Consider the following 22,044-nt stretch of genomic DNA (forward strand, 5'->3'; position numbering starts at 1 on the left):
CACTCTGGGCATTCATTGTCACAGCTGAAAATTCATGAATGAGCTGCAATGGGTCAGCAACTTGCTAACATATCAACTGAAGTAGGAGGTTCCAGTGCATTGGAGCTCTACTTACCATATGTCTGAGATGTTCCTGGAATGGCAGGATGATAGAAACAGTATCTAGAAATAGAAAAAAACACAAGGAAAGCCAGGCAGACGTCCTGCTTTTGCTCACTGCAAACGTATTGAAAGTTTAGTTGTCTTTTGAGACTGTAGTATCATTCACCATGTCACAAGGATGATAAGAACATAAGAACATAAGAACAGCAGTACATCTAGCCAAAGGTCTATCTAGCCCAGTATCCTGTCTGCTAACAGTGGCCAGCACCAGGCACCTCAGAGAGGGTGAACCGAAGACAATGATCAAGCGATTTGTCTCCTGCCATCCTTCGCCAGCCTCTGACAAACAGAGGCCAGGGGCACCAATTCTATCCCCTGGCTAGATTCCCCACAGCCTTTTATGGACCTAACCTCCAGGAAATTATCTAGCTTCTCTTTAAACTCTGTTATAGTCCTAGCCTTCACAGCCTCCTCTGGTAAGGAGTTCCACAGGTTGACTACACGCTGATGATGCAACAATGTGTCTTTCAGCAAAGCAATAACTATGATCACATGTTTTCATATTTCCATTCAAAGCATCCTCTAAGAGGCAGGCACAAGTATATATTATAAGCCTTAGCTACAACTACTTTTGCAGATTTACAAACAACAAATAAATACAGGGTAAGCACCACATTGATTAATAAAGACTACCAGAATTGCGACCAAAAAACAAAGACACAAATTCAGCAAAGCTTGTGCTGGAAATGTGTTCCAACTCTATTCATAATGAGACTTAAAGCATGCTCTGATGTGTTGCTGAATCAGACATAAAAACATGGAATATCAATTAGAAAATTTTAACCATCAACAGCATAATTATTTTGAATATTTGAACTTAAAATATCTTATGGCCAAAATACTGGTTTGATGATATTAGAATGAAAAAACTGTACATGGACAAGAAGATTTATTTTTATTTCTGTAATGCTATTACAGAAGATTTGGGAATTCCAATACTGGGCATCCAGACAGAGGATGCAGATGGAAGGTGAGGTTGGGGGCAGTTGGCTGCATTTTAAAAATGTGCTACCATAGGAAGCACTTGAATAGATCGGCTAAGCTGGTAAGTAATGTTAAAAATCAATCGTTCTTCTTACGATTCCATAAGGTGTGCATTGTTGTTTATGCATTCAATTGGAAATTTGAAGTGATGCAAAAAGAAATGTTTATTTCCTAAAAGACACTATTTTGCATAGGTGGATTGAAGGCGATGCTTTTTTTGGTTAACCAGCAAAATTCTTATCAGATCCATATTATTACAAAAAAAATCTACAGCTTCATGAGGTTACACATACAAGTCTTGCTGGGCTGAACCAGCAGAGGTGTATTGACTTTGTGTCACTGTAAATTAAATGGATCTACAGTCAAATGAAGTCTTAGCACATTGGACAGATATTTTCACTGGATTAAGACAGTAACAAAATACAGTATTGGGCTTCAAAGATTGCTAAAAAGAAACAAAGGATCCCATACAAACTCACTTAATGTACAGCCAAAATTGCAGGCTATATAGCTATGGTATTCCTAGAATAGTTTGCATAGAATCAATTAGATCTGATGTCATAATAAAAACAAAAATAATGTAAAGGTGGCAGTAATAATTATGAAAGTAAAATGAACCATTCTGTCTAGGTTAAAGAAAATTCTGTCTAAGATGATGGAAGGAAAGACCAGATTTGTATTTAGGTGCCTAAATATGTAAATAGACCCCCCATGGACTTTTTAAAGGTCCTAGATGCTTAACTTCCATTCCTTTCATCGGGGCTACATCTACACTATGAGTTTTCTCGGCAAAAATATGCTAGTGAGGGACTTATTTGCATGAGTTGCAATCTCATTTGCAGATTTTCTTCCGATCCATTTTTGCGCTAGGGGTTTTTGCGCAAAAACAAGCAGTGTGGATGTTTTGTTTTTGCGCAAACCCCCCTTTTTCTGCAAGATCCTTATGCCCCAAAAAAGGAGGTATACTGATCTTGTGGAAAAAGGGGTTTTTGCTCAAAAAGAAAATGTCCATACTGCTTGTTTTTGCGCAAAAATGGATCAGAAGAAAATACACAAATGAGATTACTACTCATGAGTCCATCATTAGCATATATTTTTGCTGAGAAAAGTTGTAGTGTATCTGCTTTTTTAGTTACCTAAATACCTTTGAAATGTGGCCCTCGTAACTTCACAGTAAACAGAACAGTCATGCTCAAGACAACACAATTTATTGTGTGGTTAATTAGTTCTGCAGAAAAAGAAAGCCAAGCACAACTATCCAGGGAGATTATAGGAGAAGTAATGCCAAGTACTCTTGAGCTATTACTACTGGATGGTAATGAGCAGAACTGATTCTGATGTCATTTAAATAGCGATTACGTTGGTACAGATCAAGTGCTGCCACATCCAGTTTGCCCAACTGGAGGGTTAGGCCTCAACCCCAGAACATAGCACAAGGTAGAGTGAGGGGCAGAAGTCTAGGTACCATGTTGGGGACATGGAACCTATGAGAGGCGAGGTGAATGTTTGGAACTCTCTACATACCTCTTAGGGCAAAGGAGATGGTTTCAGCATGACAAAAACTCAGAATGCTGAAGTTGCAACCCCTTATCTGAGAACTTCAGGAGCAGGAAAAGTTTAGCTCAGTTTCTATAAGTGAAGAAAAATGTCAGGAGTTATGGTAATTCAGTATCACACCCAAACTGAATAATTAGATATGGGCAAAGCCCATTGATTCCAGAGGAAAGTAGAAAGGGCCTAAGGAAAGCAAACAGCTTTGAGTCCCACACAAGTTCGACAACTCAGTGACTGACCAGTTTGCCCACTTGGATGGTAGAAACAATAAGGGAGGCAACCCACATACCTGCTTCCCTGGCAATGTGGGGTCCAGCAAATTGAACAGGTTCGAAAACTGTCTTTTTGGAGGAGAGGAATATCTGCAAATTCCTGTCCTCATCTCAGAGGGTTTACATTTTCACACTGCACAACCTTTCAATGGCAGTAGAGAATTTCCCATACAATATATCACCAAGCCACGTATCTCATCTCAGTCACTTCATTTAATGTGAAAAAACATGCAGTGACAGAATAGAGCCCTGAGATTAAGGCTCCTAGCACAATGCAGCCACAAGAATTTCACAAGTGAGATTTGCTTAACTGGTCACTAAGTGTTAGCATTGCTCTGAAGACATATGGCTGAAAGTGCTTCTCTGACCATAAAGAAACAGAACTGTGAGTGCAGAGAAACTGCTTGACAAGCAAACTCTCTTTTGTTTAATAAGGCTCTTCATACTTTTGACCCTTGAGAAATCTTAATTAAAGTTAATGGACAAATCTTCCAGAAAAAAAAATTAAGTACTTAAATGTTTCGGTTTTGCTCCGAGTATGCAAAAAAACCTTCTCTTCCCTCACTGGCCTTGCCCCAAGATAACATAACCTTCAAACAGAATTATACACATATTGACAGCTTTCAGGCTTGCTTTGTGTCCCAAACCTGATGGGTGATTGGCAGAGTTTCTGGGCCATATTCACCATTAGCATGAACAGGAGCAGCTTCAATGAAGTCGATACATCAGTGATGAGTATATTATAAGAATAATATAGCTAGAGTTGTGACCACTTGCACCAGAGATGGTCATAAGTTGTTACAAGTCACATTACAGGGCTCATTGTGCTAACCTCTGCCAGGACTTCAAGAAAATGATCATTACATTATTGTACAATGATACTCATGGAATGTCAGTATCTTAGATACAAGAAGTCCCCGACTTGCGATGTGACTGGTTCTGGGGGAAGAGTCACAAGTCAGAGGTGTCATTACTTGAACCCACATTTATGGTAGGCACCGTGTGCTGTCATAAATGCAGGCCGAGGATGTAAGTCGGGGGTTTCCGGCCCCTTCTACACTTACAAAAATGGTTTTAATTGGGGGGGGGGGGGGGTTGGAACTCAGGTGGTCGCAAGTCGGGGGTCTCCTGTACCTACGTGGCCCCCCATTATCATCACGTTGAATTACCTCACAAACTTTTAATGAATTATCCTTCCCACAGCTGAGCTAGATTCATTTTATAGACAGGGGACTGAGGCACAGAGAGACTAAGGCCCTGATCCAGCACTACAAGTCACGGGGAAGGGCCTAAATCGTTTGCAGAAAGTCATAGAGGAAGCCTATGGCAGAGCAAGAAACTGAACCTAGATCTCCATTTAGTCAACGGAACAATTAACCAAGGGTTGTGACGGGTTCTCCATCACTGACAATTTTTAAATCAAGATTTGAACATTTTTTCTAAAAATCTGCCGTAGGAATCAATTCACGGGAGTTCTGTGAGCTAGGTCATAGAGGAGGACAGGCCAGACAAGCACCAGGATCCCTTCTGGCCTTAGAATCCATAAACCCCATATTCCAGGCTAGCATCCTAATCACCAGATCGTTCTTCTCCTAGTGCAGATCTCATAAGGGGTGCCTTGCAGCTGCCACGTTTTAAAGAACATCTATAAATACTGAGGTCAAGATGCTGGAAGAGAAATTTGATTATACATTGCTACACTATTTGTCATTTCTAAAACAAAATTTGGGAAGCTCACATGAGAAACACAGAGCGACCTTGCAGAGTTAAGGAGAATAATTCTACATGGACAGCCATTAGAAAACACCAAACAAACTCTACTGGAGTTACTAAAAAGGGTAAAATTGCACCAAATCATAATCTTTGTGTGGCAAAGAGCACTGCATCTTGACTTCAAACCCGAGGGGAGAGGAGGTCAGAAATGTGAGACATCATCTACCCACTTCCCATTTGGGTGTTGAGAAGTGTAAAAACAGTGCCTGAGATGTTCTATTTTTGTTAGATAAACTTCAAAAACAACAGATAGTCTGGTAGCACTTTATAGACTAACAAAACATGCAGATTCTATCATGAGCTTTCGTGGGCACAGCCACCTTCTTCAGATGCCCACGAAAGCTCATGATATCATCTACATGTTTTGTTAGTCTATAAAGTGCTACCAGACTATCTGTTGTTTTTGAAGTTTATCCTGTACAGACTAACTCAGCTACTCCCTGAAACTTCTACTTTTGTTAGGCACCTCTTATTAGTGGGCTGCCACTCATATTATTTTGAAATTGACCTGTGGCACCACACTTTGAGTATGTTGCAATATTACATAAAACATTGCAAACTGCACTGTGCTCAGTATGGCACTCTAGAAAAGTTCTTAAAAGGGTGCACAATTCATAAGTGACTCCGTTTGGCAATATTCAGAAATGTCAGTTCAAGCATAGTCAAGTGTGTCAGCAGAAAAGGCAGTAAAATACCAAAAAGCAGATAGAAAGTGTTTAGTGCATAATTCTAGGGATCTATCTTAGCACTATTAGCACATCACAATAAACCACACAAATCAGTTCTCAGACTTATGAGCAAAGACAAAAATCTTAGGACCAACAGCTAACAAACTTCCTGAGGCAGAGATCTTTAACAACCAAGTAGATAGAAGGTTATCTCTGAAAAAGAGTTTGACTGAAAATTTCAAAGACACAACGGGCTGTCATACACCTGAAGGAAATTCATGAAATTCCAGTGAAATAACTCAGCAGTTGCAGTTTTTGAATGGTGTGGGTCCTTTTCATACCCTCTGGGCTGATAGGATGTACTTGTTGATACCAGTGATGAATTAGGGTCTTAATTGACAGAGTGAAAAGGATACTATTGGGCTTTTGGGCTGTTTTATTAAAATAATAATAATAATGTATGCATATTAATATGTCTAATTTTAATAATCAGCCCAATTTTTTATCCAAAAAGCAGAAATCAGCATTGGATTTGAAGAGGAGCTAGCCCCTTGTAGCTCACCCTTTGTGTCCCCTTGTAGCTCACCCTTTGTGTCTTAAAGCAGCATACAGACTAGTCTAATCTACTCCTGAGAGTCCACGATGCCAGGAGACCATTCCATCAGCTGTGATAAGGAATACAGAGGTGTTGCTGCCACACCCGCTATGCAGAGGGCTGCAAGGACATGGTGGATAGAAGCTGCTGGGTAATGAACAATTATCCCATCTGGACAGATGTATTCTGTTCCCTGTGCACTGGTGGGGCATTGCAAAGGAGCCAAAGTGGAAAGGATTATGGGGCTGAGTGTGTGTCATGTGGAGTTCCGCCTAGTGGTTGACTGGCAGTTGCCAATTTCTGGCAAGAAAAAATTGACAAAAATGTTAACGTGACCTTTTTTGTACTCTCTGCTTCCCTTCTTGACTCCCCCTCCACCTCTTCTGTCACAATACAGAAGTTTCTTATCTGCTTTCACCCTCCAACCCCTCTTCTTGCCCCATCTGGTCTCCCTCATCTCCCCCCGCCTCCAATCCAGTGGTAGATGGGGACCTTCTCTGGGATCAAGCTTAGGCAGTTTCAAAGTATCTTCCCCTACTGAAATCCTTTTTCCACTTGGGAACCTTGCTCCAGACTTTCTAGGTTCCTGTGGTTGGAGTCCTCCACTTCTGCAGACATTCAGTCTAAGTTTCCTGTAAAGGTCCAGTTTTTTTGTGGCAGTTCACTATGGCCAGATCCTGGGTCAGGCAAGGTCTTCACTGCTCAGCTTCTGGTGGGTCTGTTAAGTCCTTGTGCACTGTGCATGCATGTCAACTACTTCTCAGCTACTCTGCAGCAAGTGTCAGCTCCTTCCAGGAAACAGCCGCTTTCCTCCTTGTTGCTGCCTCTTCCTGTAATAAGCTCTATTTTTAAAGCTTGTCTCCTCCAGCCGGAGTAGGCTCTAATGTTCCTATTCACTATTGGTTGAACCCAGAGGAGGAGCTTAGTCTTCTGACTGGGAGGGGCCTTATGTGGGATTTTTAGTCTTTTGTGGCATTCAACCAACATAAGAGAGCACAAACAGTGATCAATGAGAAGGGGCTTACCAGTAGCTTGTATCTGAGGGAATCTATGGTCCATTTACATGCCAATGCCTCTTTCCTCAGTAAGAATTAGTCTCTCTTCCTGGGGAAGGCTTTCTATTTTGATGCAGGATTGGGTGCTTCTCACCTACACAGTCCTGTGGAAGCAGGACACCAAGGTTAACATCCAAGGCATCCATCTAGAATACAAAAATCCTGGGAAAAGATGGTGACAAAGTATGTTAGAGCCTGTACTTGACTGATTATTGTCTTAAAGAGTCTGCCTCCCACTGGTATCCTAGACAGCTGCTAATTTACATATTTGAGGGGTTAGCCGTGAGACGGCTTCCGGTAGGAATCCTTATATTGCCCTCATATGTTGTAGGTGATCTTCCCAAAAGGGGATTACCGATAATGATATCAAGGCAGGCATAGTCATATCAATAGTGAGTGCTGAGAACTTTAGTATAGAATCATAGAATCCTAGGGTACATCTACACTACATGCCTCTGTCGGCAGAGGCATGTAGATTTGTTTGTTCAGCAAAGGTAAATGAAGCCGCGATTTAAATGATCGCGGCTTCATTTACATTTACATGGCTGCCGCGCTGAGCCGACAAACAGCTGATCAGCTGTTTGTCGGCTCGCCGCTAGTCTGGACGTTCCCCCTGTCGACATCAAAGCCCTTTGTCGGCAGCCCCGGTAAACCTCATTCCACGAGGAATAACGGCAGGGGGATGTCGACAGGGGGAACGTCCAGACTAGCGGCGAGCCGACAAACAGCTGATCAGCTGTTTGTCGGCTCAGCGCAGCAGCCATGTAAATGTAAATGAAGCCGCGATCATTTAAATCGCGGCTTCATTTGCCTTTGCTGATCTGTCTAATCTACATGCCTCTGCCGACAGAGGCATGTAGTCTAGACACAGCCCTAGGGTTGGAAGAGACCTCAGGAGTCATCGAGTCCAGACCCCTGCCCAAAACAGGACCAATCCCAACTAAATCATCCCAGCCAGGGCTTTGTCAAGCTGGGACTTAAAAACCTCTAGGGATGGAGATTCCACCATCTCCCTAGGGAACCCATTCTAGTGCTTCACCACCCTCCTAAGGAAATAGTTTTTCCTAATATCCAACCTAGACCTCTCCCACTGCAACTTGAGACCATTGCTCCTTGTTCTGCCATCTGTCACCATTGCGAACAGTCTCTCTCCATCCTCTTTGGAACCTCCCTTTGGGTAGTTGAAGGCTGCTATCAAATCCCACCCCTCAGTGTTCTCTTCTGTAGACTAAATAAGCCCCAATCACTCAGGCCCTCCTCATTATTCATGAGCCCATTGAAAGATTGCCACTGCATCGTATGCCATAATTGAAATAATGATATCCAATAGGGGTTGAAAAGTGGTCTTCTGTTGCAAGGTGGGGGGATAAGGAAATCTGCAAATATCCTTTGGTGAGCTGTATGGTTCTAAGACATTTCACATATACTGCACAATCAGTGGCAAGACCAGGAATAAATTATTATTATTATTATTGTTACACAATAATTAAGAACAAGATCTTGACTCCTGTTACTTTGCTCTAGTCTCTAGATAATGCTACCTTCCTATGAGCACAGTAACTTAACAGTTTAATTAATAAAACATATTCATCATTACAAGTTGAACCTCTCTAGTCCAGCACCCTGAGGGTATGTCTGCACTACAGGATTTTTTCCAAAAAAATTTCAATTATGTCCACACTGCAGTTGCATTCATTTGAAAGAAAATTGAAAGAACAGAGGGTTTTTTCTGGCATTGGTAATCCGCCTTCTACAAGGAAGAAGCCTTTTTGCAAAAGAGCTCTTTCAGAAAAAGGCATGTGTGGATGGGGAAGAGGGAGTTCTTTTGAAAGAAGAGGAAAGAGGAAAAAGCACAGGTGTCCTGGTGGCCACTCTGTCCATAGTAATCAGTTTAAATGCGAGAGAGCGTCCATTCAGTGCAGACGCTCTCCTTCTGAAGAAGTTTTTTTGGGAGATCTCTTCCGGAAAAGCTTCTTCTGAAAGAAGCCTGCAGTCTAGATGTAGCCTCAGGATCTGACTGGTACCAAACCAGAGAATTTGCCAAACCATGGGAGGTCAATATTGTCTAGCAGCATTGCCAACACTTCCACTGCTTGCTGGGCTCTTAAAAGGCAGTTGGGGTAAATTAGAGCTAAATCACAGCATAGAATACTGAGAACCAGGACTGGTAGCTGTAAACAAACTTTATGGGACTGCAGGAAACTTGGCTACACCCATGATAAATTGTGCTGGATCATTTATGTTGCCAGACCAGAGAGTGCTGGATTTAAAAGGTTCAACCTGTATTTCAATATAAGAGGTTGAGGGTTAAATCAAAAGCTGAACAGCAGCAGAGATTTTAAGCAGTTTTATTTCTGTAAGACAACAGGCATTTCCAGCAATGCCTATAGCATGATACAGCCGGTATGACTGGAGAGAACATAGTGAACGTTTCTTTTTCTACAATTTCCATGATGTCTTGCAAAGTCGCCATGGTTAAAATGGTTGTGAAAGACATTGCTCATCAAGAATTAAGAAACAAACCTACCCTTTCCTCCTGAATCAATGCCATGCCTGCATCATTTGGCAGTTTTTGTTACAGTGCTTCAGATTCACGTTTCCCTCTGAGTTGTATAAGAATTTATCAGCTTCCTCCTTTATGATTTCCACTGTCACCAAAAATGTGTGTGTCTTGAATACCAACACTTTTTTTTTGCCCACCTTAATTATAGATGTCCCTACCAGACAGCATAGCAAGAATGTCCAGTTTTACAGTGACATTTCCATTTGGTAGCTTGGGTGCCCTTGTATGGCAAGTATATGTTAATTGAAGGATACATCCCATGCAGAGCTCTCACGATGTCAGTGTGTGCTATGCCCCTACATTCCTTTAAAATCACTAGGATTGGCTAGTTTTCAAGGAAAATTCCCCCAGACTTGCTTAGACAGTGCAAGGGAAGCAAGCACATTTTGTGCTTCAAGTCCTAGTCATTCCAGTTATTATAGGAGTGAGTAAAATCATACATTAATGTGATGGGAGGTAAATAATTCAAGAAATTATTTAACTGTTTTGGTCTTAAAATGCAATATGAGGCTATTCTTGCATTTATAGAGAGTCCATTTGTGACCTTAGTTTAAAGGTAAACTGAAACATTAAGATCCCAGCTGTAATGTACAGTGGACCCCCTTCTGAAATTATCACTTCCCTTTGAGAACTTGAATGCACAAAAAGTGCAAGTTTGGCCATTTGGCCTTTAGCCTATTATTGCTAGCACACATAATGGCTGCCACTTTTGCTGCTTAGGAAGCCGTGTAGCCTCTATTTCCTTTTTATGCATTCTTTTGGGTGCTACAGCATAAGATACGCTGAAAATTTAGATGTCAAGCTGATACATTACATTTTACCCTGGCCTGAAAAGTAGGCAATTACTGCAAAAGTGAGCAACAAACACCATTTGATCTGCAGCACTTTCCTCGCTCAGCACAAGAGATGTATTTTGCTTTCCTCCCACAAGATAATATAGTGACCATAGAGGACCTCAATCATCAGTGAAAAAATCAAATCTCTTCAATAACTACTATCATACAAATATTTGTTGATAAAGACATGAAGACTCGTGTGCTTAAACATCAAACTGCTCAACACGAGAGCAAGGAAACAGAGGGAGTGCAATAAGAAGTTGTTCCAGTCTTGCCATATTTTCTTCCCATGTACGAGAATTAGGTTTATTAGAAATCTCATGTGTTTTAAAAAGCCTCTAGGACTCTTTCAAAATACCTGGTCTCAGAATTATCAAAATCCTTCCCCCATGCATAATTCATCATAGTCATTAGGATTAACAAACAGGATCGTACATTATTTAGTGTCGTAACTGTTTGACCCATGCAGAAGGTCAACATCAACAGCTATAAGGCTACGTCTAGACTGCATTGCTTTTTTGGGATACTGGAAGTATCCCAAAAAAGCAAGGAATGCGTCCTTTTTAAAAAAAAAAAATTGAAAGGATGGATGCACTCTTTCACCATCCCTGTAAACCTTGTTCTATGAGGAATAAGGGATGGCTCAAATGAACACTTTCTTTCGCAATTTGGTGCCGTGTAGATGCTCCAAACTTTGAAAGCACCTCTTTTGAAAGTAAATCGGAAAACGATACGCAATTTATGCACTGCAAATTGTGTTTTTTTTTCTGATTTAACAGCACGGTATAGATGTAGCCTAAGAGAAGATGGGTTCACATAAGTGTCTATAGGCAAAACAGACTAGAACTTTCAGAGTCAGTTTCTTATTTAGGCACGTTATTTCCTTTTCTCACTTTTTCTTGCCCTGTTCACACATACAGATTTTACCCTAAAATACATACAACCTGTAAGGAAAGACTACTGACCTTGCCTAACTTAGGGTTTCATCCATCTCCCATTGAGATCAGTGATAATGTGTACAGGAAGTCCCCGGGTTACGTACAAGATAGGGACTGTAGGTTTGTTCTTAAGTTGAATCTGTATGTAAGTCGGAACTGGCGTCAGCCGCTGCTGAAACTGATCAGTTTCAACCGCGGCTGAATCTGGACGCCAGTTCTGACTTACATACAGATTCAACTTAAGAAACCCAGGCCCCCCCAAGTCAGCTGCTGCTGAAACTGACCAGCGGCTGATTCCAGGAAGCCTGGGGCAGAGCAACTCTGCCTGGGGCTTCCTGTAGTCAGCGCTGGTCAGTTTCAGCAGCAGCTGACTTGGGGACGCCTGGGGCAGAGCAGCTGGGGTGCTGCTGGGTTGCTCCAGTAGCACCGCTCCTCGGCTCTACTGGAGCAACCCAGCAGCACCCCAGCTGCTCTGCCCCAGGCGTCCTGATTCAGCCGCTGCTGAAACTGACCAGCAGCGGCTGAATCAGGATGCCTGGGGCAGAGCAGCTGGGGTGCTGCCGGGTTGGTCCGGAGCAGCGCTGCGGGACCAACCCGGCAGCCCCCAGCTGCTCTACCCCAGGGATAGGCAAGAATAGCCTGGTCTGCTGGGGGGGGGGGCACTAGCTGCACCCCCCTCCCTCCAGCAGACCAGGGGGACAGGAGCAAAGCCGCAGAGCACGCCCGCAGCGGGACAGCCCAAGCGTGCCCGGGCTGTCCCGCTGCGGGCGTGCTCCAAGGCTTTGCTTCCTGTCTCCCTGCAGACTAGGGAGACGGGGAGCAAAGCCGCTGAGCACACCTGCAGCGGGACAGCCTGGGCGCACTTGGGCTGTCCCCCTGCGGGCGTGCTCAGCGGCTTTGCTCTCTGTCTCCCTGGTCTTCTGGAGGGGTCCAGCAAAGCTGCTGGACCCCCCCAGCAGACCAGGGACACCAGAGCAAAGCCGCCGCCTGGGCGGCTTTGCTCATTTGCCCGGGAGCAAAGCCGCCCAGGCGGCGGCTTTGCTCAGGTGTCCCTGGACTAATGGGGGGTCCAGTGACTTTGCTGGACCCCCCCAGCAGACCAGTGGGACAGGTGCAAAGCCGCCCAGGCGGGGGGAGTCCCGCTGCCTGGGCGGCTTTGCTCCGGGGCAAACGAGCCAAGCCGCCCAGGCAGCGGGACTCCCGCCGCCTGGGCGGCTTTGCTCGGGTGTCCCTGGTCTGCTGGGGGGGTCCAGCAGCTTTGCTGGATCCCCCCAGAAGACCAGGGAGACCGGGAGAAGCTTTTCTCGCCCCGGAGGACACGGGTGGCGATCCGCCACCCGTGAGCTCCGGGGAGAGAAAAGCCCCATTCGTAAGTGCGGATCCGACATAAGTCGGATCCGCCTAAGTTGGGGACTGCCTGTAATATCATTTTCTTTGGAATTCTGAGACACAAAGAGTGAAAGCAGAACAGATCCTGGTATTCCATTTTCAGCCATGTGGGTGAAATTGAGAAGGCCACCTCAATGACTATTGCATCACTTATGTCTCACTAAATGCATTTGAGAGTCCTGTGTATCTGTGACCAATTTATTAACTGTAGCTTCAAAATTCTCTGGTTAGATCATTTGCAGTCAGATTATATGTTAATAGTCCTGTTTTATTGTGACGCATATTCTCTAATCTAATAGTGCTTGTCTTTCAGCCTGTGAAGTGAGAGTTATTTGTACCCCACTTCTAAAACTTAATGAGCACATGCAAAGGTATGCAAAACTGTTTTTGAAGATAAAACAGAACAGTGAATAGAATAAAATGAAAGTTACTCCCTGCAAATTATAAACACATGCTTGGTACCAGTAAAATGGAAAACATTCCTCTGTTCTACTCATTTAATATCAGTAAGTGCTCATGTCCAGTCCAATTATTATCACCTTGTAACTGGCTTTTCGTGTCTCCCGCTACCCACTCCCAGTATTTCTGTATACAGTAAGATTGTATTTTGTGAGCCAAGAGTTCTGCCGGTATAAACTGGGAAAACTCTCTGGATTTTAACAGAGGGCTGCTGATTTATACCAGGGAATTGGTCCATTAATGAATATCAGTCATTACAAAATGACTTATTTATTCGTTCCAGTAAAAGAGGTAGCAGAGGTTGTGACTTAAAGTTTCATGGAGTGCTTATATTCTACAAAAACTAATTCAATAATCCTTGAATGATATGAATATTCTATCACAATTGCTGCCATGATCCAATTTCATTACAGGTCGTTTAATTAATAGCTAACCCTAAACCATCACATTTGAATGGAAACATTAATAACCCAGCCATACCTCTATTCTCCCAATTCTTGTGAAGAAAAAAACATAAATATACATACATTGTTTATATGCCTGCAGGCCAACTGAATATATCTTAGTGCCAGTCGAAATAAGACAGTTGAACACTGCTGAAATTCTACTGAAGTATCTAGCAAAAGGCCTGGGGAAAAGAACACAATAAGTGTTCAAGAACATCTCACAATGTAATAATCAATGTGTAATATGAGCTGGGGGTTAGTTAAATAAAATGTGAAAGCTGTATTAATGAATCTTTTTGCTGTCCAACACAGCATTTCATTTTCTTTCATAGGCTGCATAATGCAGAGCCTGGGAATAAATTATAGATGAAACCCCCATCATATGTTTATAAATACACTAACATTAGCATTTTACTTCCTCATAAATCTGCACCAAACATTCAAGCACAAGATAGAAAGCCCTGTAAAACAATGATAAATTCTCGGCTTGCAAGCCTTGACTAGTGGCCCATTCATTTCTACCGCTGTTCTTCAAACATTACTTCCTTCGCTCATGCCCCCTCATTTAAAATCCATTTTAATTTAAAGATGCTCGATGCACTCCTAGTGGTACATTTACTCATCCTAGTTATACATCATGGAGCAGGGAAAAGAAAATTGTTTAATCTAGAGATATGGTTCAATGTGGTCACCACTGAACAGTGGAGTAATTACCAGATCAGCTCCGCTAAAAATGCACTCAGGGTGTTCTGTGACCTATCATCTTCTAATCTGCATAGTGAAGTATAGCTTCATAACTCTAAATTGCTGACTTAATTAAAACCAGGACCTTTCTGTCATTTAATTACAGGGAGAAAGGTTATTGCTTAAATGCAATTTTCCAAATGTGATTTCTTAACAGTTATTAACTGCTTCACCATCATTTATTGTTTCAGATTTTTCAATTTGAAAATAGTCCCTGTGACAGAAGTAATGACTTCATGAAAAACTCAATCTAGATGGAGCTGAGCAGACCCATTTGTTTCTCGTAAGTAGAGCAGACAGAAAACTTGAAAATGTCACAGGAGGATCCTGTGATTGCTCTCACTTTACAGGAGTAATTACGAACCAAGAGGTTGTATTAAAGGTGAAGAAAAGAGGTTTATGACAATTTCGAGGGTTTTTATTTCTTGCCAAATATTGTGCTTGCATTATCAACTCTATCAAGAGAGACAGAGATTAATAATTATTACCTTCTCCCAGTCCAACAAACAGTACTGGGTCAGACACCTAAAGATGTTTGCAGATTTTCTGTTGACTTGAAGAGAAACTGCTAAATTAAAAAAAAATATTCCGATGTAATTTCCCTCTGCAGACAGAACTCCGGTGTTCTCTTGAAAAGCATAAGTAGGAAATTTAAATGCTCTTCAACATAAGATTTAAATGACAGTTCATTAACTAAAACAAGGTTTCTCATCCACAGGATGTTGATACAATGAGTCCAATTCTCCTCTCACTTAAGTCAGTTTCTCTCCATTCAGGGGAGAATCAGGGTCTATGCCTTCTATGTTGGGTAAGACTGTGGCCACTAACACTAAGACCTGTGGATTAAGAAGGCATTTTGCATGGATGGAGAAGTGTCTGCATTTGGCATAATAAGTGGAGCTGTTCCAAAAGTCTTTGGGCCCGATTTCAGTATATGCTTCAGCTCCTTTGTGCTCCTTTGGGATGCCAAACAGCCATGAATTCATCTTAATTAGCCAGTCCAGTCAGTCAGATCTGCATTGCTAGTGTCCAAAGATCTGGCCCTGTTTGAGTATAGCATATAAACAGGTTAGGGGAGAAAGCATTTTTTTTCCCTCCAGGTAGTCACAACATATAGTTGCTGTCAAGGCTGATTCCCCACTCTGGCATGATAAATACAGAAGTGGGGGCCTGCAAAAGTACCCCAAAACCTTATCTTTCCAGGTTTTGGTATAATGCTTCCCCCCAAAATCTTAAAACCCTAAGACTGAACCCATCATTCTCAGCCCCAACCTACAACAATGATTTAAATGAAGAAAAACAAAACCTATCTGAGTTAAGGACCTGAGCAACACTGGATAAATCTTCTGCAGGATAAATACAAGCTATTATTGCACCTACCACCAATACTGGCTTTTGCACAGCATTTTTTTTTCATTGTTCACCCCTCTTGTTTGAACCTTCAGTGATGAGCAAGGGCAGTTCTTATGCACCCAGTGTCACTTCCTCACAGAATAGATTTTGGCTTGCAATGCTATGGCCAGGAGTTCTAAACAGGCATTTGTAGATGTCAAGGTAAAGAAAAGGTCAAGAAAAGAATGGAAATTTCATCTTGACAGCTGTTTGTTATCAAGATTAGTATTCCCCACTTGGTCATACTAAGAATGTTTGAATTTTAATTACATCCCATTTGGTGTGATGAACAGCCTTTCCAAAACATGCATGAAAATAATGAGCAAGAGGTATCCCAGATCAGGGTAATCATTGCTATTAACGGGCTTTAGGAAAACAGTGAGGGGTGGCATAAGAGTTGGTTTTTTTACTGAGAATTAATTTATTCTCTTCCCTCCCGTTTTCTGTAGGTATGGAGGCTCCAGTCTTGCAATGAGGACCCTGCAGATAGACCCCTGAATTCACTAACATCACCTGAGAGAAGCCCTGATTATCAATCTAGTGTTGGGGCGATGGCAAGAAGCACTACAGATCTATCGGGTCACTAAGCGTGGAATATCTCCAAGTATCATTTGCATAATTAATGAGTGGCCGCTTTTTGCACAAGAGGCTTTTGTGCAAAAAGGAGCCATCTACACTGCTCCTTCTTATACAAAACCCACCTCTTGCGCAAGAGCAGTTCTGCCGCATTTTTTTCAGGAAGAACTGCTCTTGCACAAGAAGTGGTTTTTGTGCAAGAAGGAGCTGTGTAGATGGCTTCTTATTCGCAAAAGCCTCTTGCGCAAAAAGTGGCTGCTCATTAATTATGCAAATAAGACTCGACGATATTCCACACTTAGTCTCATTTGCATATTACTTGCGCAAAACCAGTGCAGTGTAGACATAGCCTCAGTGTGGTTCACTGTCCTTTAGAGTGGCACTTAGACCACTAAGGGTATGTCTACACTACCCTCCTATTTCGAAATAGGAGGGTAATGTAGGCATACCGCAATTGCAAATGAAGCCCGAGATTTGAATTTCCCGAGCTTCATTTGCATAAGCCGGGCGCCGCCATTTTTAAATCCCGGCTGGTTCGAACCCCGTGCCGCGCGGCTACACGCGGCACGAACTAGGTAGTTCGAACTAGGCTTCCTAGTTCGAACTACCTAGTTCGTGCCGCGTGTAGCCGCGCGGCACGGGGTTCGAACCAGCCGGGATTTAAAAATGGCGGCGCCCGGCTTATGCAAATGAAGCCCGGGAAATTCAAATCCCGGGCTTCATTTGCAATTGCGGTATGCCTACATTAAGCCGCTAGTTCGAACTAGCGGGGTAGTGTAGACATACCCTTTCAGAGAGAGATAAGAATAAGGGAGCTCTACAGTCTAAGCTGAGAGCCAGCTGGCTTCATAGCTCAAGGTATAGTCTAGAGGCTCCTATGCTACTTTCCAGAGGGCCCAGGTTCAAATCTACTTAGTAACAGTTAGTATATATAGCTTCACATCAACCCTGTGAGGAGAAAATGTATTATATTCCCCTATAGAGGATATATGTACACTACATTCCTCCTTTGAAAGAGGGAATGCAAATACAGTGGAGCAAAATTGCAAATGAAGCAGGGATTTGAATTTCCTGTGCTTCATTTGCATAATGGTGTCCAGGTGCTTTTTTGAAATACCCTCTTTCAGAAAAAAGAAAGCAGTTTAGATGTGGTTATTTCAACCCTCCCCCCTTCTTTTGAAATAATCCTAAAACCTCATTTTTTAAGGAGCAAGGGTTATTTCAAAAGAAGGGTTTTTTTTCCAAAATATCCCCATCTAGATTGTGGTTGTTTTTTTTCCGAAATATGGTAGTTTGAAAAAGCGTCCAGATGCCATTATGCAAATGAAGTGCAGGAAATTCAAATCTGCGCTTCATTTGCAATTTCACTCGGCTGCATTTGCATTCCTCTCTGGAAAGAGGAATGCAGTGTAGACATACCCTTACAGAGCAAAACCTGATACACCAAGTTTCAAAGTGACATGCCTATGGTCAGACAGGAAGTCTACAGAGTAGCATGAAACTTAATCCAATTTTCCCATTTTAAGGTTCTAACCACTGGATAATCCTTCCTTCCTGAGCAAATAATCACAGAGAGTTATTTTTATGACCACTTTTTCTTATTTCCTCATTTTAAAAGATGTCCATGAAGTAATGGTTAAATTCACAAATGTATTCCTTCAAAATCAGTCATTTTCTTGTAATTAATCCCTGGACTATAGAGTGGTTTATTGCAAATATTCACAATTTGTGTAGTGTTGGTTGGTTATAAGGTAATTTCATACAATTTCTGTTCCGTGATTGAAAGCACAGAGAATATTACAATTCAAAATTTGTGCTGTATTTATGACTATGATTGTGATATTGCCCACAATGTTCTAAACATAATTTGACTGTGTAATAACAATTTATGCTATGATGGTTACTCAAGCAAGTCACATGGTACTGTTCTTATGCCTGATTTGATGATTTACACAACCAACCAACACTGTGCACACTGAAATGTGTACATTCATGTGTATACAACATGCAATTCATTTTCAGCCACTATTCAAGCATTCTGGTTCAAGTTTTCTTTTTGCAAGTATCTGTGTTAGCAAAGCTTGAACCCTTAAATGTTGGTGTTTAGCTTTGTTTGTGTAGTGGTGGTGAGAGACACCTGGTTTGAGCATAGGTGAGTGTGTATTACCCTAGAACTGTTGATGGCACAGGAAAGAACAGAAATCTGGAGGGATGCCTTGAAGCAAAAGGAGGAATGTATGAAGCTGAGGGAAGAAATGGAAGTGTCTGAAGAATAAAGGAGTGGTAGAAAGGAAAGGCAGAGGCACCCAAGGGAGAAAAAGCATTGACACTAGAAGGGAAGATATAGAAGGAACAGTGATAGAAATGTAGCTGTGTTAGTCTGGTGTAGCTGAAACAAAAAACAGGACTATGTAGCACTTTGTCCTGTCTTATAGAAGGAACAGAAACTGTCACTGGAATCAGACTAAAACAGGCCTGAAGAAGCAGTGCCAAAAAACACTGAAATGACAAGGAATTTAAATGCAGGCGGTCCATCCAGCCAAATGACTTGAGAATTGGAGATTATATTTTAATGATGCAAACTGTCATCTAATCTGTTTAGTTAGAAAATGATATTATTGAATTCTATGGTACTCCTAATAAAATGGTGGGAGTTTAACTTTCGGAAATGTTGTGAACTCATTTGATATCAGAAGAAAACTTTCTCTCTGTGAAGCAGTGCAGGTTCCCAAAGAAAGCAATGGGACACTTAGCTGTATTTAAAATGAGATTAGAAAATAGATAGCAATGGGCAATCCCGCAGTGGAAAAGTATAGTTTGGAAATAAACTTTTTCCAGTCCAATCTTTATGAGCAAGACAAATCTAGCTGAAGCTCTGCAGAACCATCTGGGAAGACTTTTGGACTTTTGGATTGCATGAAGTGAAAGAGATTCAGTAGAGATGGTGGCCAAGGTATTTAGATGCCCTGGTACCTCTGCCATCAGACTCCAGTGCCTGGCTGGGGAACCCAGGCCCACCCATTAAACTAAGTTCCAGGCCAGGAACCCTACAACCAGCTATCCAGGTCTGTTTAGTCTGCCCCTATTGCTGTTTTCCTGGGCTCCTTCCTACCCATTGCTACGTCTAAACTGGCATGATTTTCTGCAAATGCTTTTAATGGAAAAGTAGCTCAATTTGCGTAGCTTATTTTGAGTTAAGCCCTGCTGTGTAAATGCACCCTTATTGACCTCAGGTCCTCGTTAACCCTACCCGGGCTGGTGGAACTCATAACACGGTCACCAATACCTTCTTTCCGCAAACTTTTCCCAGACGCCGTTTAGCTCAAATGTCCCTGCATGGATGACTCACTCAGAAACTCTAATTTGAATGTGTCTGTCTTCAGTGGAGAAAAACTGGTGCAAAGTAGTCTCATATAATGAAAAAGAAAATGATCTAAGCACTGGCCTCTGCTTTACCAAGCTAAACTGAAATCAAGAAAAAAACCTGAATTAATTGAACATGTAGCTGGGATCCCTCATTTCCCCCACAACAGAATGGAATCCGCAAGTAGAAATGCTCAACATCAATGTTGTTGTCATAGGGACAATCAACTTTTTGATTTTAGGAGAATGGAGAGCAAGGGGGAAAAAAGTGCTCTACAATTATTAAAGCTACATCTACACTGCAGATCTACCGGAGGTATCCTGGAAAAACTCTGCAGTGTCCAAGAAATGCATGTGCTTTTTTGGAACAATTTCCGAAAAAGCAGACACGTTCTTTCGCCATCTCTGTAATCCTGTACAATGCTAAAAGAGGAGGTTTTTCCAAAATTTGGCCCTGTGTAGATGGGCCAAATTTTGGAAAAGCCTCTTCTGAAAGAAAAGCGGAAAAAGATATGCAATTGCGATTCACAATTTGCATATCTTTTTCCGACTTTTCTTTGCAGTCTAGATATAGACTAAGATACTACATTCGAGGTAACCCACTAACACCAAATCCAGCCATCACTTATACCTTTGCAACCTTAATGGGTAGAATTTGAGCCAATATCAGACACTTATAAAATTGTATACAACAGATTTTCTCTTAATTTTATAAAAGCAGACACCCAAATAGCAAAAGAAGGCTGTAAATTGATTAACATTCTTTTCTTTGATATCCGACAGTCCCAATCAACTTCTTATCATTTGGGAATAGATCCCCTGCCCACCTATGCAAGAAGACTTCTTACAAATATATACACAGCTTTGGTTTTATAATTCACAACAGCTATTTTCTGTGGTGTATGAGAGAGTGTGTGCTTACAGATCAGCTTATCGTTCTGCTTTCTGGTCTTTCCATGTTTCCCCAGGAATAACAATACAGATCCATCACAAAAACAACCCATGGATTGCTAACCATGCCATTATTCCAGGATATCATGGACACTCTATTAATAGCCTGAAATGCAGAATAAGCCTTTTTTTGGTAATGTCCTATAGTTTTCTCATTTGATAAACTTGCAACTATTCTGTTTCCATTTAGGATTATTCAGAAGTCAAAGCTCCAGCTATTTTTGTCGGCAAGATTCAGTTTGGAAACTGCAGAATCTTAACACTCTAACTGCATGTCACTGTCTCATCACAATCCTAATTCTATGTTCCGATAATAAAATTTCATTAGTGTCTGCACATCTTTTGCCTTACCTTTGAAGTACTGTCTTGTGCTGAAACGATTAGCAGTACTTTACGTCATATCACTTGACTGTTTGACAGCCATTGTGAGCGAGCTAAATGGTGAGAAATTAAAATTTCTGACAATTTCCATTACCTCTAAATTGCTGAGAAATTAAAGGATATTTACTTTTACAAATATTAAAGGTTGTTTAAAATGTAAACTGACTTCATTTCATTAGATTCCCCAATGTGCTAATTCAAAATGACTACACAACCTTATTTGAATAAATTACCAACTCATTTTCCCCAAAACAGAGGACATTTCCTCCAGGCTGGGTTTTTGACTGTTTGTGTCAGTGCAAAAAGAAAATAAAAACGTATGAATATTTCAGAACAGAAGATCGGTGAATTTCTCCCTTGTTTCATCAGAGGAGAATAATGAGGTTTGTTATTCGAGGATACTGATTTTTAGTAATTCACCAAGGAGCATGCCATAAAATATTGGTTTAATGATATAGCATTAGCTTACTTTGGGGAAAAAATACCTGCGATTAAGTCAATGAACTGTTTTTAAATAGCATGACATTGATTAGTTATTTGGAATGGGATGTTAAAGGCCATTTGTGCTCTGCTAAATGGCAACTGGTTGGGAGTGGACGTTGGAGGGGTAGTTCAGTAAGGTACTCCATTCACAGGGTAACATAGGTGCATTATGGCAGTGGGAAGGGAGGCACTGGCATTGCTCTGAAGCATCAGGTACTGGTTACTGCTGGAAGCAAGAGGCCAGACTAAATGGACCAAGGCTCCGATCCACTGGGACAAATCCTGTGTACTTAATGGTGTCTCTCTCCGTGTTCACAAAGCATTGCTTTGAATTCTCTTTTTACTTTGTCCTTCGTCTTCCATTGTAGCCGATCAATCATAGGAAATTGTTTTTAAGGTTATTACCATACTTTGATAAGGTGCATGCATGTCTGGGTGGAACACCATGCCTAGAGAATAG

At 41.7% G+C, this 22,044-nt stretch overlaps 1 long non-coding RNA gene across 1 annotated transcript; it reads left to right on the top strand.

Moving 5' to 3' along the window:
* Nucleotides 1-694: 694 nt before the first annotated feature.
* Nucleotides 695-21,132, top strand: LOC112546781 (uncharacterized). The gene is made up of 5 exons (XR_003090485.3): nucleotides 695-765; nucleotides 1,081-1,132; nucleotides 14,630-14,721; nucleotides 16,280-16,409; nucleotides 20,911-21,132. It is a non-coding gene; the product is annotated as an uncharacterized LOC112546781 (long non-coding RNA).
* Nucleotides 21,133-22,044: the final 912 nt, after the last annotated feature.

Source organism: Pelodiscus sinensis, chromosome 5, assembly GCF_052426305.1.
Source record: "Pelodiscus sinensis isolate ZL-2025 chromosome 5, ASM5242630v1, whole genome shotgun sequence".
Classification (NCBI taxonomy): Eukaryota; Metazoa; Chordata; order Testudines; family Trionychidae; genus Pelodiscus; species Pelodiscus sinensis.